The sequence below is a fragment of the Trichosurus vulpecula genome, chromosome 5 (genome assembly GCF_011100635.1).
Source record: "Trichosurus vulpecula isolate mTriVul1 chromosome 5, mTriVul1.pri, whole genome shotgun sequence".
Taxonomy (NCBI): domain Eukaryota; kingdom Metazoa; phylum Chordata; class Mammalia; order Diprotodontia; family Phalangeridae; genus Trichosurus; species Trichosurus vulpecula.
In genome coordinates, this window is record NC_050577.1 from 13684610 (window position 1) to 13701165 (window position 16556).

Consider the following 16556-nt stretch of genomic DNA (forward strand, 5'->3'; position numbering starts at 1 on the left):
AAGCAGGGATTAACTTACTGTTTTGTGGGTTGTCCAGACTTAAGAAACTGATGGACAAAATGGTGATAAGGTAAATTAAACATTTTAAAAGGCCAATTATTAAATATTTATCATCAGGCTTCTGGGCTCTGGGCACTAGAATGACAAAGCTTAGATATTAGGGAATGATTTGAATTAAATAGATGCTTTGATTTATAATTATGTGTAAAAAACAACCGAGGGTGCCCAAACTCTTTCACCCAGAGATCTCAATGCTGGATTTATACACCAAGGAGGTCAAAGACAGAAAGAAACCTCCCATGTACACCAAAATCTTCATAAAGCTACTTTTTGGAGAAGTAAAAAGCTGGGTGAAATGTGGGTGCTCGCTGACTGGGCATGGTTAAAGAAATGGTGGTATTTGAACATAGAGGAATATTTTTTGTGACACAAGAAATTATATATAAGGAAATCAGATAACCATGGAGAGATTTTAAAAAGTGATTGAGGGTGAATTAAATGGAACTAGGAAAACTATAGGTAGGAGTGGCTAGAGTGTTGGACCTGAGGCCTGGTTCCCAGTCTCAGGCTTTGTCTTCTCCCTTCCTCTCTCCCTCGCCTTGTTATCTTTAGATATCTGGAGGACTTCCCATCCTGCCCTTGCTATCCTAGTAACATCCTCTGGATCTGCTTACAGTTGAATTGGCATCAGAAGCCAAGGGCAGACTGGACACAGATTCAAAGCTCTCCCAAGAGCCCAGCAGAATAGACACACCAAACTGAAGGGGAACAGCTTTAGTTCTCCAGCCAGAGAACTTCCAGGAGCTCCGTTTCACCTTTCCCACATTTTTTCCTGAACTCTCTATGTAATTGTGGGAGAGCACATCATAAACTTTCAATGGGATTTTTGTGCCAAGTATTCTTACTATGTCACCTTTGTAAATCCTCTTTTCTAAAAGCTATTTAAATCTAGGTGACTAAATGATATCAAGTGATAATCTTGATAAGAAACATCAGTGGGGGCTTGTGAGCTACAGTATTAGAGGAGATGTCCTTGAGCCCTTCAAGGCTGCTCCTAGAGTCCCAAGGGCCCTTAGTAGCCATGCCCTGGGAACCAGATTCAGTGCGAGGAAAAGTTGGGAAAGCTTCCTTGAGTGTATGTGCTGCCTTGTTATGCCTTTGAAGGAGTGATTTCAATGTATTTCTGGGAGACACCTTGTTAAAAAAATAGCCACAATGCATTAAAAACATTGCTCTACAAAATGAAATGCTTTTTAAATAATCGACAAACAATAAGCACAGTGGGATTTTATTTCCTCTCCATGTTTCACTCAGTTGTGGAATGGTAAATATGCAGTAATGGTAAATATTCCTTTTTGAATATCCCTCAAAAAGCTGCTTTTTCTAAAACAAATACAAAATAATGTTGGGAATGGGCTGGGGATAGAGCCCTGCTAGCTGGGGGAGGAAGGAGATAGCCCTGGAGCCCATAAGGAGCGGGACTTTGGAACCTCTAGCATCCTCTCTGGCTCAGCATCTAGGATCTTGTCCTTCTCTGAACCATGGAGTCAGGACTTGAATTGATGGAGATGAGCACAGGCTCACAGCACTGGAGAGCATGATGAGGCTAAATGATAGTGTTAGGAAGGACAAGGCACAAATAAACATTTGAGTGGTGATTCCCTCAGAGACTATCTCCAATTCATCTGGACATAGTTGGCTTGCACATTCTCGTCCATTAGAGCTTGAGCTACTTGAGGGCAGGGACTTTACTTTTAGCTTTTCTTCTTATCCTCAGCACTTAGGACAGCACCTGACCCAAAATAAGCATTGTCTCGTGGGGTGTAACAGATGTCCTTTAACACTTGAAAATGAAGTGAAGAGATCTATGAGAAATGAGAGCTTGTGAACCATAAAGCAGGGATTCCAAGAGCTGGTACGGAATAGTTTCCATACATTCCATATACAGTATCCCAACCTAAGTATTAGTTTTACTGCTTACAGAAGATACTTGATAAAGACTCGTTGGCTCAAGGCTGAGGTTGTGCAATACCAAGAGCAGATGCTTGATGTTCTTGACAGCTGTGCTACTAACTCCCCTGCCAATCTCAATGACTCAAGAACCTTGCAAATATCCCAGAAATATCCCATGTCCCAGTTTATTTAAGTGAAAAAGAAAAGCCATGTTACAACCACATGGCCAGTATACACCTACACAGATAGATACACAGAGTGTGATTCAGTGGAAAGTACATTGAATTTGGATTTAAATTCTCATTTTGTCACTTAATATTGGTGTGATCCGGGCCAAACTACTTGGTCTCTGTGTGTCTGGATCTTCGCATGCGTAGAATGAGGGAGTTAGACTACATGATCTCTAAGCCCCTTTCCAGCCCAAAGTCCTTTTGGGGATATGATCTCTCAGGAGGTTTGGGAAAATGGTATGCAGATAACTTAGAATCCCCAAATCTCTAAGATAGAAGGGGCCCAAGCAGCCATGTAGTCTAATCCAGAGTTGACAGCATGCCTGAGAAAGCAAAATGATCCTGTTTGTGTAGTTGGCCACATCGGTGACATGTTATACAGAAGATACCATTGTGGAATCTGAACTTTAAAATGAAGGAATCCTGGGTACTACAATTGAGAAAGGACATCATTAGACATGGGTAGTCTGGAAAGTGGAGACAGGAGGCCAGCCAGCCAGATAAAGAGGCTGAAGTCTATGCCATATAAGGAGTGGAGGGAAGAACTGGGACTGTTTACACTGAAGAGGAGTTGGACCAGAAAAGGATATGAGAGCTGTCTTCAGGGGTTTAGAGTGTTGTCTTGAGGAAGACAGAGGACACTTATCCTGCTTGGCCTTAGTGGGCAGGAATTGGCAGAGAGGGCAATTGAGGCTTGATGTCAGGCAAAACTTCACAATTAGAGCTGTCCAAAAGAAGGTGTTATGGCAGGAAGGGGATGGCTCTCCCTTGGGGGAAGTCTTCAGGCAAAGCTTGAATGATCAACTTGTCAGGCATGATGAAGAATATATTGTTTTTCAGGTCTGGGTTTGGACTTCTTGACAGCTGATGTCCCTTCCAACTTTGAGACTGAGTGATTCTCAGGCATGTCACCAGTTAAATATGCAGATGTACAACACCTTTGTGGAGCACAGTCAGCTTGTGCTTGTGGGCTGCCTCATGGTCCCTCCAAGCAGCAGGATTTCTTCCAAGTGTCATCAGAGACACCCAGAAATGAGCTAACCGGACACTACCCACTCAGCTCCTAGGCTATCTTCTCCATTTTCCTCTCCAGAAGACTGATGAATACATAGGCTCCACTGTGTAAGAAAGCAGTTGCCAATCCTCAGGGCATTGTAGGGTAGCTAGGAAGGCCCTGATCATTATTCTTGGATTCTCATTGCTATCGTATTGCTAGAGTCCTAGTGGACTTCCAACTCTACACGAGTCACTAATGCAATGTGGTGCTCAAGAAAGCTAGTGAGATATCAGGCTGCATGAAGAGATGCATATTTCCCAGGATGAGGGAGGTAGCACTCCTGCTGTATTCCACCTGGTCAGCCCATAGCTGAGTAAGGCATTCATTTTTGGATACCATGTTACAGGAGGGTATTGATAATCCAAAGGGAGCAATCAGAATGGTGAAGGGCCTCAACTTCATGCTGGAGAAAGATTGGTTGAATGAAATGGAAGTGTTTAACTGGGAGAAGAGAAAATGCATTAGGAGACACAAAAATGATCTTCAAATATTTGAAGGGGTGAGAAAGACATTCATTTTCAGAGACAGCCAATGTGAGGAATTGCTTGACTTGACTGAAAATTTGTTACAAGGGCTTTCTTTTTCTTCCAATGGAGGTGGAGGTCAGAGGGTTGAGGGGGGATAGGAATAGGGTAGAAGTAAGAGAAGGAAAGAAAGAAAAGAAGAAGGAAGGAAGGAAAGAAAAAGGAAGGAAGGAAGGAAGGAAGGAAGGAAGGAAGGAAGGAAGGAAGGAAGGATTGAGGGATCCTTGGGTCATTGTTTTTGTTTTTCTTAATGCAGAGAAAAGAGCAGAAGGAATGGTAGGAAGAAACACAAACAAGCAAGACAGCTCTGAAATCTCAAGGTTGAATTTGTTAGATACTTTCTGCAAGCTATACGTAATAGAAATCTGAAGTTTCCCCTTTTCTGTTGTACTATGTATTGGAAATGCCCATTTTACTTGTCATTTATTAGGTTCAGAATAAAAAAAAATAACATTTAAAACCTTTAAAAAACCAATTGGATGGGTTATGAGACAGAAGAGAGATTAGGTTTACTCTATTTGGACAGAATCAGGAGCAGTGCTTCTCAAACATTTTTTCGTACAGAATATTCTTTGTCATGACTAATGGCAGAACGATGAACATTTAAGCTGACAACAGACAGAACATTTGACAGACTCACACATTTACAATTTCCCTTCAATAGGAAGAGTTGTTTTTGCTGAGTACTTTTCAAGGAGTTGAAGGTCTGACATATTTTGAGGTGACTACATATGTGTAATGGCCAAGTTTTGTTTATTTTGTGAATACTTTACTTGTCATTTTACATATACAGAGTGAGCAAAATATGTGTTAAACAAAATTATTATAAATTGCCTTCTATCTGTAATAGCAGAACATCCAAATTTCACAGCAGACTTGGTGAAAGTCATGGCAAACCATGGCCTTCTCCTTTGGTAACCATTCACTTCCCAGGAGCACTGGGTAAAAGTCACAAAGAAGCAACCTTGGGCTTGATGTCAGGAAAGGCTTCTCTGCAGCAAGAGCTGTTTCCATGTTCAATGGACTGTTTGGAGGGTAGTGGTTTCCTCCTCACTGAAGGTCTGCAGGCAGAGGCCAGATGACTCCTGGGCATGCTATAATAGGGACTGAGCTGGTAGAACACGGAAAGAAGAACTTGTCATAAAGGAAGTCTGAGGTTAAATTCAAGAGAAACTTCCAACCCGGAAAAGAGTTTTTCCCTGTGATGACAAGGGCTTTGGCAGAATCATAGGATTTAGAATTGGAAGACTACTTGGAGACCAATACTTTTAAAAGATTCTAACACTTTAAAGAGGACAGGACCAAGGCCCAGAGAGGGGAGGTGTCTCATTCAAAGTCACCCAAGTAGGAAGTCGCAGAGGCAGAGTTCCAACTGCTACCTTCAGATTCTAAATGTCACCTTCCTTCTCAGATTCACCCTTGCTGTTGGTACAGGCAGAGCTTCCTTGGTAAGAGTGAGGGAGAATTGGATGAGGGAGAATAATTAGGCATTCCAAGCCTTGCTCAGCTCATTCTGTAGTTTTAGCCATGAATGATATATCACTAAATTGCAACCAATCTTCAGTCTGCTCCCCATAGAAATCGTTTATCCAAAGCCTTGGCTCCTATCCCCTATTATATCAACCCTCCAGTGGAAATGGTGGGTTCAGGTCTGACCCAGGAGTAAAACAATGTGGGGCTGTTCTGGCTTGGTCCAAAGGCCACAGTTAATGGCTGGGACTGAGATCATTGGTCTTATGGACTTTCGTCCCAGCATGGTATCGGTATAAAAGTGGCCCAAAATGGAGGGACATGCTATACTGTCCATGTCCTACAATTCTACCTACAATGTGGACGTCTCTTCCTAACATGTGAATGGACTACCTGTTTCATGGATATGTTGTGAGAATGGATGAGATAATGTCTGCAAAGTGCTGGGTGCTTCTTTGAAGTTGCTTTCTGTATCATTAGAAAGTAATGTCATATCATTATTATTATATTATTATGCTCATTACCATTATTAAAGGAAATGCCAGGAGACATAGCCCTTCCATTGTGGAACATTTCTGGGAGTAAGGTAACATCACTCATAAAGGAAGTAGTGTGCACGTCAATTACGAGGGCCCAGTTTGTAATTATGGTCCATCTGGTAGTTTTAGATGCCTCACTTAGCTCGTCATCCCTAGGAGGAGCCCTGTGCACAGAGAACAACCACAAAATGCTGCACAACACAAGTCAGGCAGCAAGGGTACAAAATGGAGCCATCTGGGAGTGCAGAATGAGTCATATATTTTCAATTCAATTGTATATCTGTACCACCTTTAATTTTCAAAGTGAAACCATGGTGTCATTTATCCACATAAGACATTAGGAAAAGGAGGAGAAGGAATAGAAAAAGATGAAGGGGAGGGGGAAAAAGAGGAAGAGGAAGAAAGAAGAGGAGGAGGAAGAGATGATGAAGATGATAATAGAGGAATAAGGAAGAGGAGAGAGAAGAAAAGAGTAAAGAGGAGGAAGAGGAGAGAGGAGGAGGAGGAGAAACAAAGGAGGAAGATGTCCCAGTTAACTCCTCATCCCTAGTAGGATCCCTGTGCATAGAGACCAACTACAAGATGATGCAAAACACAGGTTAGGCAGCAAAGGCACAAAACAGAGCATTCTGGGAGTGCAGCATGAGTCATATATTTTCAATCCAATTATATATTTGTACAGCCCAGGAGGAGAGGCCAGATCTATGCTGTTTAAAGAGCAGAATAGCACAAAGAAGTGACAATGGAATTCCATGGTTAGCATAACTCATGCTTTTTCAAAGACTGGCTCCCATACTTCCAGAATATGTGATTTTTGTCAATGTAGGGGCCCAACGCTAGACCACAACAAATAATGACCTTCTATGCTTTAGGAGATGGTCTTGAAGAGTTGCTCTGGCTGAAAAATTCAGCCTCTTGTAGCCAACCTAGTGATGAAATCCTCTTAGCTTCAATATTGTTCATTAGAACAGGGCTGGGCCCCTTAAGTATGAAAGCTTCCCAGCTGGCTGGGACATAATAGAGCTTGTGTGGAGACTTCTAGACCCCAGGGTCCTCTCCGGGCCACAATAAGGCAAGGGAAGAGGGTTTTATTTGAATACGATCAGGCAATATGTCATGGACCTACGATTTTGTGAATGTGGAAAATTCCTCCATCAATGCAGATAGCAGCTTGCCTATAACTTAAAGCCTTAGAAAGATGCTGGAGCACTGTCGCACAGCTCGTCTGTGTCATTCAGACGAAATGCCTTTCATTTGAACACTACTGACCTGAAAATGAACATTTCCGAGCTAATGCTTTCTGTTTTGCTGGCCTTCCAAGGGCTAGTCTGGCTCATTCAGCCAAGGCAACTCCAAATGACCTTCTGCTAAGGCCCCTAGCTCAGAGCAGGTGCTTAATTAGCATTTGCTGAATGGTTGAATCCAGTAACCACATGGGTGAAATCACAGCCCTGCTAGCATCGGTAACGAACTTTCATGGAAGTCAGTTTCTAGCTTGATTCTAAGCATCCACTTTGCCTGACTACCCCCTCACATGTGCCTTCACATCTTGTCATGACAGAAATTCCTAGACCCCAGCAGTGGTCTAGTCCAAACACTCTAACAGAAGCACAAATCCCCTTTCTAGCATGGATAAAAGAAAGGGAGGAAGGACCCCAAACCATATATCTCAAGGTTGAGTCTGCCAGAAGTTCCATACTAGGAGGTCAATGTTAAACCCAGACACAGGTGAGAGCTTCCTTCATGGGCCCTGAAGAGCAAATAGACCAGTTGGTCCCAAATCTTAGGGAGCCAGGCCTGGAATTGGGAAGACCTGAGTTCAAATGAAGCCTCAGACACTTGCTAGCTGTGTGGCCTTGGGCAAGTCTATAAAATCTATAATATCTATAAAATAAGAATAATAAAAACACCTACACCCCAGTATTGTCAGGATTAAATGAGATGTTGCTGTAAAGGGATTAGCCTGGCATCTGGCACATGGTAAGCGCTATGTGAGTGGTAGCTGTTGTCATTTCCAAAGACCTACCCTAGAGTGCTGTTGTTACTGAGCTCAGAGCAGAGGTCAGGCTCGGGTTCTTTGGTGCACCAAAGGGCAGTTTGCCTTCTATGGGAAGGACTGGTGACCCACCCTCGCCTTCCTCTCTGTGTTCTGAGATCTCACCTTCACTCCACCAGGCTCATTTGCAGATTTTATTTAGGTGCCTGAGTGAGCAGTTGGTTAATTATATCACTTTAGGTTTAATTCTCTATGGGGAGGGGGGATGGCTAATCATTAAATGATCTTTGGAGGCTCACCCGTCATTACAAGTATGCCTAAGTGATGCTATGAATTAGGTAAATCTGTATTTTATAGAAGTAATCTTTTAGATTTTAGGTGCTCACTAAAAATCAAGGGATTCCACTTGGGGCAACAGTGTTTTTCAAATAATCGGTTGTGTGTGTATTTTTAAAATCTATATCTCATTTCATTGTTGTGGGGGTCTCCCAGTGTGTAAAATCACTTCATGGATTATGATCAACAGCTCCTATGTGATTTATACTCTTAGAGAATATCTGAGAAATTAAGTGATCTATCCAGCCATAGCCATACGAGTTAGTATTCCAATCCAGGTCTTCCTTACCCCAATGCTAGCCCTCTACCCATGATACCACACTACCTCTCAAGACATCAGTTATTATTTAAACATTTAGAGGCATACTTGAAACCATAGTGGAAGGGGCCTTAGGGATAAAGCTACTCCCATTCTGTCATTTTACAAACAATGAAACTGAGGCACCCGAACAGAAAACCAAATGGCTCGAAGCCATTCAAGTAGTAAGTGACATAACCCGCTTTCCAACTCAGATCCTTGAACTTCAAATACCACTAGTGACCTTCCTTCTTGTACTACGTCGTATCTGCCCTTCCCTCACCTTCTATCACCACCAGAGCTGTAACCAACCATTCTGACACCTGAGGCAAACTGCAAAATAGTAGCCAGGGGTCCAGGGATTAATTTTATTTTAGACCTCTGGACACATGACCCAAAGGAGAAGCTCTGGAATACCACTATGAGGGAGACTTTATCTAGAAGGAACTCACCTGGGGCCAGGATTCAGGGAGGGAAACATTACCATTTGATAGCTTGATATAAGAAGCACCTGCTAAGATCAGTTGTGTCCAGTTAGTGATGGAGAGGATAAGTACTGTGTCTCCTCTAAATTTCTTTGCCCTCACACTTAGCTCTGACTGTCCCCAGCCTAGTTATGGCTCTCACATGCAAGGTGATTCATGTTTCTGGAGCAAGATCAAAGATACTGGAATGGATTGCCATTTCCTTCTCCAGCTCATTTTACAAATGAAGAAACTGAGGCCAACAGGGTTAAATGACTTCCCCAGGATCACATAAGTGTCTGAGGCCAGATTTGAACTCAGGAAGAAGAGTATTCCTGACTACAGGTCTGGCACTCTAGCCATTGCACCGCCTAGCTGCCCCTAACAAAGTCATTTACATTTTCCAAAGGGAAGGATGCATTTGGGAGAGGGACTAGAAATGCAACATTTCTGTGAGAACTGCAGAAAAGGATGATGCTTACCATGGGGCCATGAGATCCCCAAGGCAATGCTTCTCTTTACCAGTGGAAGGCATTCAAGCTGGGAAGGGTGAGTCATGAGTAAGCCCGGGCTCTAGGGGAGGCAGAGGTGAATGAATGGGGGTGTGGCCCCTCCTGCAATCCAGTGAATTGCTTGGGGTTGGATGAAACCCTGTCCTGGATTTGCACACAGAGGGCAGCCTGGCACAGCATCTGGGTCTAGTAAAAGGAGCTCACAGTCATTCAACACTTTGTGATTAAATGAAAATTCTTCTCCTCACAACAACATGGTGAGATAAAGCAATGTAAGGATCATTAGCCATACTCTACAGATGAGAAGACCGAGGATCAGAGATTGATTGTGTTCTCCTAGTGCTAGGTCCAACCATCTTTTCACAATACCCCAAGAAGCCATGAGTCAGCTTTGGATTTGGGAAAGTGGCCACATTTTTATAGAACGTACAAAAGCTTGCCTGATCAGCTCTTCTCAAAACTGAGACATCCGTCTTAGAAGAGCTTAGCAAAGTTTAGCATTAGAAGAGGAATCTTACAAGTCATCAGTGCCAACCCAAGTGGTGTTTTAGCACTCACTGGCTCAGAAATTAGAGAACCTCAGTTCAAATCCTGCCTCCTCTGCCCCTCTACCCTCTGACAGTAGCCAAATCAAATCATTTCTGTCAGCCTCAGTTTCCTCATCTGTCAAATTAGGGGGAGGGATGGACCAAATGATTTGTGAGGTTCCTTTCACCTGTGCTCCTAAGAAAAGACAACCTCCTTTCCAATCCAAGCCAATTCAATTTGATAAACACTCCCAAAACATCCTGTGGGGATGACTCCAGTGGAATGTTGTTTGGTGAAAGGATCTTAGACCTAAATCTAAAAGGCCATAGCTCAGAACCCACTTTGTCTGACCTTTTCATCTTACCAGTAAGAAAAGTAGGGAGAGACATGAAGGGACTTGCTGCAGACCACATGGGTAAAGGGACAAAGCCAAGATTCACACACAGACCTTCTCGTTCTAAGTCTGGCACTCTTTCCCACTGCACCCTACATTGAGGGCCTGCTGGCCACCGTTACCCTTACCTGGGATTTAGGTGCTACAATGTCTTTTCTATACTGTGATTTCCCTGTGGATCCACCAGTGAAATAGCCTACCAGACACCGCCTTAAGTAGTGTGTGCTGCTGTCTTACAGCAACATCCTATGCTTCCTTCCCGTAACATGAATTGAGGGTATAAAGAGGATGGAGCACACCACCACCACCACCCCATCATTGCCTTGTTGTGGCAGAGAGACCTTAGGAAGCATAGTTAACAACAGGGCTAGTGGAGGTGATGGAATTCCAGCTGAGCTATTTAAAATCCTAGAGATGATACTGATAAAGTGTGGAACTCAATATGCCAGCAAATTTGGAAACTCAGCAATGACCATTGGATTGGAAAAGATCAGGTTACAACTCAATCCTGAAAAAGGGCAATGCTGAGGAATGTTCGAACTACTGAACAACAGCAACAAGGTTGGAGAGTTTCTTGGTGTTGGCTGCGATTGTGTAGCTGCTGTTTTCATGCACATGTTCAGGGCAGCTCTGACTTTGCCAAGGAGTCGCTGCCAGTTCTTCAGTCTTTCTGAACCTAGAATCTGTCCTCACCAGACCAACCCATCACTCATCTCACCTCACTGATGGACTAATTGTCCTTTTTCTAGAGAGCAGAAGAGATGTCACCTGTTTTGTGTATGACATCATCTGCCTTCCACCCAATGGCAAAAAGTTCCATGATGCTTTCAGTCTGACTAAGGGCTTGTCCATGAAATATGCTAAAATTCCTAGTTTGCCACATCAATTGACTTACTGATTTATTGAGTTGGGGGTGAAACCCCATCCCTATAGAAGAACACACAAAATAGATACGAACAAAATTCAAGGTCAGGATATTAGCATGTGCAATGATTACCAAAGGCTTCGTGTGGAAGGCATCACGTGAGCAGAGTTTTGAAGGAAGCAAGAGTTTATAAGAAGTGGAGATGAAGAGGGAGTGTATTCCAGGCCCTCAGTACAGGGTAAAGATGCAGAGGTAGCAAGTTGGAGGTCATATGTGAGGAATAAAAAGAAGGCTGGTTCGGCTGCATTATAGAGTGGCGAAGGGAATAATGTGCACTAAAGTTGAAAGACAAGGTGGGCCCAGTTAGCGGAGGAACTTAAGTGGCAGAGTTTATATGGGGAGGGCATATACTGCTTTTGTAGTGTAAGCAACACTAAGGCTTTTTAGACACCATGTATTTGATCCTAAGGGCAATAGGGAGCCATGGCAATTTACTGAGTAGGACAGTGACATGATCAGACCTGCAATGTGGGAAAGTTATTTTCACAACTGAATGGAGGATTATACTGGAGTGAGGATAGACTTGAGACAGGGAGACCAATTGGAAGACTGTTACACAGTAGCCTGGGGAGACAAGATGATGTCCTGAACAAGGGTGGCAGTTGAGTGAGTAGAGAGAAGAGATGGAAGCAGAGATGCGATGAAGGCAGAGACCACAAGATTTGTCAATTGGAAACTGGGTGAAAGAAAATGAGTGTTCAAATGTACTGACCCAGTGATTGGCTGAATAACATTCCTAGGGAAGCTTTGCAGTATTGGGATGGGGAGTAATTCAAGTCTTTTCATAGTATTGCAAAATGGTGGTTATCTACAAGAAAGAGTGTAGACGGCAGGATCTCCAAATAAATTCATTGATGAACACAGACTCTCATCTTTCAGCACCCCATGGAGAAGCAATGAGAAATGACTGATCCTTTTTTTTTTTTGTCAAATGAAAAATCCTTTAAGCCTTTTAATCTACATATACACACATGCTGAGACCCTTCCCTCATTTAGGCAACATGATATTTTTGGTGGGTGATTGTCAAGATTGCAGGTTTCTTTCTCTTCTTAATCATGTTTTCAATCATTCATTATAAACTTAGCTGAATCCTTCCCATCCTATTTCCAACATCTCCCCAGGACAGACCTGCACCTCTCCTTAGGTGCTAGGACCAAATACAGGCTCCTTGGTTTGTCATTCAGACTTTCTAAAGCCTGCAGCAACCTCCATTTTCAGCGATCTTCTGTTTATTTACTTCTCTTCTGTCTTCTCCATTCTTAAACTACTCTCTATAACATTCCATCCACCACTTCAATGCACAGGCTGGCCCTCATATCTGGACCACTTCATACTTTTGCTTCTTGAAGTCTCAACCACCCTTCAGGACTATATCAGGTGCTACCTGAAATATATATATATATATATATATATATATATATATATGTATATATATATATATATATATATATATATATATGATATTTCCAATCTTCCCAGTTGTTATGCTCCCCTTACTCTGAAATTACTTCAGATTTATCTTTCTTTCATTTTCGTATGGACTTAGCTGTGTCCATTCAATTTCTCTGTAACTCGTATTTTGTTATTTATTATTTCTCTTTATCCGGTATCATTTATATTTGTATTTTGTCTCTGTATAATCCACACCTAGCAAAGTACCCGGTACACAGTAGTGATCAATAAATGTCTTTTTGGGTTGGTCATTCTTGTTATTGTTCAGTTATTTCAGTCGTTTCCAACTCCGTGATCCCATTTGGCATTTTTTAGCAAAGATCCTGGAGCGGTTTGCTATTTCCTTCTCCAGCTCATTTTATAGATGAGAAAACTGAGGTAAATTGGGTTAACTGACTTGTCCAGGGTCACATGGCTAGTAAATGCCAGAGGTCAGATTTGCATTCAGGCTTTCCTTCCTCCAGGCCCAGCACTGTATCACCTAGGTACCCATATGTTAGCATGGATCCGTGGCTTAGAATGAGCTGAAATAGCAATTCTTTTCTGTTCTGGCCACAAACTTTGAGGGCCTTTCCCTCCCAGATTAGTATTCTGTGATAGCAAATTGGGCCATCTTTTGTCTCAGTTCTTACCTAACCCTTAGTCACCAACAAACTGAGGCCTGGGAAAGATCCTAATTTAGAAAAGCCAAGGTCATCCATTGCATCCTGGGCCATGGCCAGTCATCTTGACTTTTGTCCTGCCACTGGCCTTTGATGACTCTGGAGGAGAGAGTGAGGCTGATGACCTCGAACAGCTCTGCCTCACTTCAATCCAATTCACAGGCAACTCAAGACATCACCCTCCTGATGTCATTGGTCCTCTTTGAGGATGAAGGACGAACCACATAGATCCATCTAAACGTGCTAGTATTGCTACTCTCTACTTTGTTTTTTCAGCTCTCCGGGACAGCCAACAAGATAAAAACCTGAACTAGGGAAAAGATAGTGCTTTGCCTCTGTGCTCTAAGCTTTAAAATGTGCTGGCAACACATGCAGTCCTTTTAATCTAGGGACCCTGAATCTCTAACTCTAGGGATCTAGAAGTCACTGAGCTTAGTCAGCATCCAGTTAGGAAGAAGAATCAGTAAAGAGAAGAATCAACCACATGGGATATTTTCTTCCCCTGGTGGCCACCCCCATGCGAATTCCTCCCTGACCTGGCCACTTCTCCTCCGCTGCCTCCACCAGGCAATCTCCCCAGAAGCGGTTTCACACTTTTCTGGGGTTTCTCCTCACCTAAGCTCCGAAGCACTAACTGATTGTGTCTGGGAAACGAGAGTACGGGAGCGTAGATCTGCAGCTAAAAGGGCCTTGGATATTGTTAGGTGCCATTGACTTTGTGTGCTAGAATTTCCAGTTATGTTTCTGAGGAAGGAGACTTCACCGACCCTGATCACCTTTAACTGAGAGGGGGTAGCTCTGCAGGGACCATGGTCCCTGCTTCTTTTCTTGGAGGGAGGGCCAATGTCCTTTTCACAGCCTCCTTCTCAATGGAACCTGAGTTACCATGTCAGGCTCATAATATTCAGTTAAATGTTGGCCTTCTCAATAAGCCTACTTAGTCAGAAGCCAGCGGCACCTTAATTTGTTATCAAAATCCTCCCCATCCCTTCCCCTGAATCGATCAGGGGTTTCCCATTCTTACGGCAGAAAGTTCCCCACCACCACAAAGGACCGTATAAAACTTTGATCTATAGCACTTGCTTCTGAAGGGGTTTTTTTAATCAGGTCAAGACACATTATGCATCTCATGTGGAGCTGAAAAATAACATTTCATCCCTCCTGTACCTCACTGTGGCTATTTGCATTATGAATTCTTGCAATATAGGGGGATGGTAATAGAAGGAGTTAGAGCCACCCACTCCCTTTGATCTAGAGAACCCTTCAAGTTTCTTGCTTATTTATAATGGTATTTTTAATCACCATGTCACTCAAAACAGGCAAGTATTGATTTGACACCTTAGCTGTTTTGTTATTGCAGAATGTTCCCACCCCCCAGCCCCTACCCCAGGAGAAGCTCAAAGGTTGGATGTCTACATTTCTATTCAAGGAGGGGGAGGGTAACAAATTCAATGGGAACTGGTTCAGAAGTGTTGACTGGCACAGGTAAACTTGGGATCAGATAAGGGAAATCCTCTCAGCTCCTCCTCCCTAAAGCCACTATAATTTTCTATTAGAAATTAGAGGAACCTCTTCCCCAATACACCCGACACTGTTCTTATACATGGTGGTAGATATTTTAAAGAATATCTCCTCCTCACTGAAGAATGCTTCTCACTGTTGAATGGAAGACATATAGAACCAATTCACTGATAAACACTTCTTGGGGGATGATGCAATAGGACAACGGATTGGGCCCAGAATTGAAAAGGAAGAGAGTACGTTAGATAGCCATTGGGAAATGGCAAAGTTCTTTTCACGACCACAAGTTTCTCCTCAAAACAAAGAGCCACATTAAAATATCATTATTTTCAGTCAATCAATATTACCAACTAAGGGTCAGATGATAGGGATACAGAACAAAAGCAAGACAGTCCCTGCCCTCAAGAAACTTCCATTCTATTGGGGACATAGTATGTAGACACAGAGGTATATTAAAAATGAAATAAGATAGGTACAACATAATTATGGGTGGGAGGCATCTGCTTTAGTGAAAAAGGCTTCAGTGAAAAGGTGGGACATCAACTAAGGCTGGATTCCAAGGGCCATATTCTCTCAGACATCTTACATCTTTGTAAATTACAGAACACTCTGATTCAAAAGAACTGAAAATATGTATCAAGCAGAAAGGAATGGAGAACTCATGCTGGGCATGAGAAGGCAGCATCAAGGAATGAGCAAGGTGCTACAAAGAACTGGAGGAGGTGATGGCATAAAAAATACACAAGCAAAACCAAACTGTGCTGGTCAGATGGGAATGTACCAGTCATGTGAAGGACAGCTCCTGGGCACCCCTGCTAAGCTCCTCATGTCAGGAAAGAGCAAGAAAGGTCCTCCTCACATTGGATGGGTCGCCTGTGGAAAACTTGTGGGAGAAGATGAAGAGAGCGTCATGGGATGGCCAGGTACAGCTGGATTGTGGTCATTGATGGGTAAATCCACACTTTGGGGATCCTAGCTCTGTTTGGGCATTCTCATCACTGAGACCTGAGCCATTGGCTTTGAATAGACAAGAACCCAGAGACATTAAAATTGATCTTTCTCAATATTATTTATTTAAATTATTCCCCAAAACGAAAGAAATAATCTTTGTTCCCAACTAATTGTTTTTCCAACATCCCAAATTAAGTACAGCTATCCCCTGCACAGCATGGCCCCAAGTGATGTTATGTTAAATAATATTCGTATACTATAATTGCTACCACTATCTCCTTTGACAATGTTGAAAAAAACCTATTGCATCATTCATCTAATTGACAATTTATGGTACTGAAAATATTGTTCCTTTGGAACTAACCATTCTCTCTAATATTGCTTCATCTGATGTCATGTTTTTCCTTAGAACAAATTGATTCCTTGGGCGATGTACCTCCGGGGCAACTTGATGGCTCAGTGGATAGAATGTTGGGTCTAGAGTCAGGAAGACCTGCATTTGAATCCTGCCTCAGACACTTACTAACTGTGTGACCCTGGGCAAGTCACTTAATCTCTGTCTATCTCAGTGTCCTCAACTGGAAACTGGGGATGATAATAGCAGCTATCTCTCAGAGATGTCATGTGGATCAAATGAGATAATATTTTAAGGGGCTTAGCATAGTGCTTGGCACATAGTAGTCTCTTAATAAATGCTTAACTAAAAAGTTATGTTTTAATGGATTTTCCATTCAATTGCTATC